We start from the raw sequence: 3,168 nt of genomic DNA on the forward strand, positions 1-3,168 counted from the left end.
GGCCCCTATGGTTACCCTACAGGTTGGCTGCTCCATGGACCCTACGGGTTGGCTGCTCCATGAACCCTATGGGTTGGCTGCTCCATACACCCTACGGCTTGGCTGCTCCATATACTGTACAGGTTAGCACCACCAGCAGGTGCCTGCCAAAAGGACTGGGTTCATCTCCATCCCCCGTGAAGCTTCCCAGGAGCTCTCTGATGAGAGCTGCCCCCGAGCAGGGAGAGCCCACTAAGCTGCCTCCTTCCTCCACAGAGCAAAGCCATGGGGCCACCACATCCAACATGGCTATGAACTGCTCAATGTCTACGCTTTATTTCCTAGATCAGCTCCAGTCTGGGGAAAGTCTTTCAAAATACTCTGGGCAGTAAAGCCTGGCCTGAGAAACAATTATCCTGATGAAGGTGGCCAACCTTCGGTTAAATTTTATCAGACTTATGTTAATTGAATTGTTTCTCCTTTTTACTAAAGGGACTTGGACTTCTTCAAAGCACAGAAGGAGAATGCCAAGTCAGCTTTTGCTCACCAAGGCAGTAACGGAGTTAGAGTAGCAGCCCCGTGTTTACTAAGGTTAGTTACGACATGTGTTTAGTCGGGGAGTTATTTTACACAGCACAAAACGTGGCAGAAGCTGTGTCCTACTTCCTAGGAAGAGCTGATGAATTGGAAGCACAAAAGGAATCACCAGAACATTCTCACTTCAGCAGGTTTCCAAAAGCTCCTTCGCCAGTTCAGAAAGACTGGATTCAGTGCAACGGCCGCTCTGAAAACGTACGGAGGCCTAGAGGGGTCAACTGACTTCTCTCGAGGTACAAACCCCGTCCCCTCATTAACAGGCTGATGACGCCTGAATTAAAGCAGCACCACAGGCACTCCCACCTCACTCCCCATCCTCTCGTGCTGAAATACCACGTCACGACAACCTCGGAGTGACCCATCAAGTGGTGAGCACCTAATGCACGGCCTTAAAGATACGACTGGGTCGGGAATATGGCAGGAAAGACAAAGTCCTTAATACTCCACAGTCTTACACCAAGCAGCACTAGAGCTTTCTCATCCTAGGTATGATCTGTGCTGTGTCAGAAGAGCTGGGCTCCAGGGAAACCTCCGGCTCAGAGGGAGGATTGCCTAATTAAAGTGAAAATGAAGGACTCTGCTCTGAAAACACAGCAGGCAGGGCAAAGATACCTACGCTGGTGACCTCTGACCGTGTTTAACCGAACGTCGCAGGGTTTGCAAGGAAGAGTTGGCAAAGTGTCTGTGCAAGGAACAGTGAGAGAGCAGAAGAGTTGAAGAGAAGGGAAAGTGATTCATAACAGAAATGTTTTCCTTCATCTCCAGAGAGAAAAGTCTGAAATAAACTCACTTTCCCATTGGGCTGTTTGGGGGCACCCTCTTTTGGTACGGCTGTTTTAGCAGTAGCCATTTTAGAGACCGCATTGGGTTCAGGTTTTCGTGCAGCAGCGGCCGATTCTGGCTTTTTCTCCATTTTCCCCTAGATGGAGACAAATGGATGATTTCAACCAGCAAAAGGAAAAGGCGTGTGGGCAGGAGAGTACGGGAACACAAGCTACCCAGACAAACGTGGTGGCACAGATGACCCAGGAGAATTTGTTACATGCTGTAACGCGCCGAGCGTCATCCCATGCCCAGGAACAATAAAACTGAAGGGGTGGAGAGGAAGCAGCATCGCCCAGACGTGGGATGAAACAGGCACCCCAGGGCCATAAAGCAATAATCCACGTCCCAAAAAGCTCGTCGCTGCCCTTCATCGGCGGCTCGTTTCCCCAACGGTCACAATGGCTGGTCTCCAAGTGACCCCAGTACATTACATTCTGCCAAAAATATGAAACCCCGTCTTTTGGTGACCCAGCAGCTGCACAGGACCGCCTCCTTCCCGTGGAGGACAGCGTGCATACCCGAGGCAAGCACATCCACTGGCTGATTTTCTCTGCCTCTGAGCTCTGATCTACAGAGACACACTGTGCTTCATTTCTGGCTTTGCCCCCCCACGCTGAGCTGAGCCAGGCCTTGCGGTCAGCTATGGATTTTACTCCCAACTATCAGGTGCAGGTGGGCCTACCTGATCCAGGCAAGCAGAAAGATGGGTGAAAACGTTGAGTTTAAAACAAAATCAGTCAATAAAGTTATTCAGGAGAATAACCATTCTTCTGCTCATCTAGATTCAGGTAAGTGCAGCAGAACTTGCATTTTTTGGGGGGAGGGTCAGCATAAATCTTGTATTTCACTAACCTACCAGCAACAGAATTGTAAACAACCCCCCCTCAGCACTCCCACGGCATTCTCATCCTCTAAAAACATCCCAGAGTAAAATAAGATTAGGAAAAAGGACAATTTTCTTCCACAGTCCAATTGTTAGGATTTAAGACTTGTATGAAAATATTTGGGAAATAAAGGACAGGACAACGAAATGCAGAAATAACTTCCCTTAAACCCACACAGTAACCCCCTAAGCTAAAAACCTCGGCAAGGCCCCGAGCCCAGCGCAGTTTAAAAGAACAGAACCACCTTGGCGTGCTCGCTGGGAGCTGGCGGCGGGCGGCTTTCTGGATCTCGGGTTGGTTTTGAACTACAACATCCAGCACACAAAAGGGTCTCCCCGCCCGGGCCTGCTTTGGCGTTCGGTATTTCCAGAAATCACTTCGGGGAGTGGAAGTTTGCCCTGTGGTCCTCCGAGGCCCACAGTGTGATGCTGTACAACTAGGATGCTCAGCTCGGAAGGATAAATCCGCGCCGGACCGACGCTGTCTGCGACACACAACGCCACAGCCCCAAAACGCCCCTGACTTCAACGCGCCCGAGAGGAGATCGAGGCTCCCAGCGTGGAACGCGCGCTCTTGGCTTCAGACTCCAAGCCCAGTTATTCCTTACTGTGGGCAAGGTGAGCGGGCAAATCTGGCCCACCCTGCGGAAACGAACGCCCTCTGACTGCGGGGAAGCTGTTAACGCGTTCGGTCCGGCAAAGACGGACAATATCCCATAAAGGGTTTATGATGATGCACATCCACAGGCTCATTTACACCCTCAGAGAGGGCTGCAGGTGCACCCCTAAACCTTTATCATCCACAGGGCAGATATCCCCGGTGCAAGTGTAATTTAAGACGATTATTGCACCGCCTCAAGCTCAATCTGCGCATTCGCTTTTCC

General features: G+C 50.8%; 1 protein-coding gene across 1 annotated transcript in view; it reads right to left on the bottom strand.

Annotated features, from left to right (window-relative positions):
* The window catches only part of LOC104516301 (microtubule-associated protein tau-like), a gene marked incomplete at both ends in the record, with an annotated part of 10,298 nt that overhangs the window by 6,054 nt on the left and 1,076 nt on the right, over window positions 1-3,168 (bottom strand). The window lies entirely within an intron of this gene.

Source organism: Eurypyga helias, unplaced genomic scaffold (genome assembly GCF_000690775.1).
Source record: "Eurypyga helias isolate BGI_N326 unplaced genomic scaffold, ASM69077v1 scaffold4711, whole genome shotgun sequence".
Classification (NCBI taxonomy): Eukaryota; Metazoa; Chordata; class Aves; order Eurypygiformes; family Eurypygidae; genus Eurypyga; species Eurypyga helias.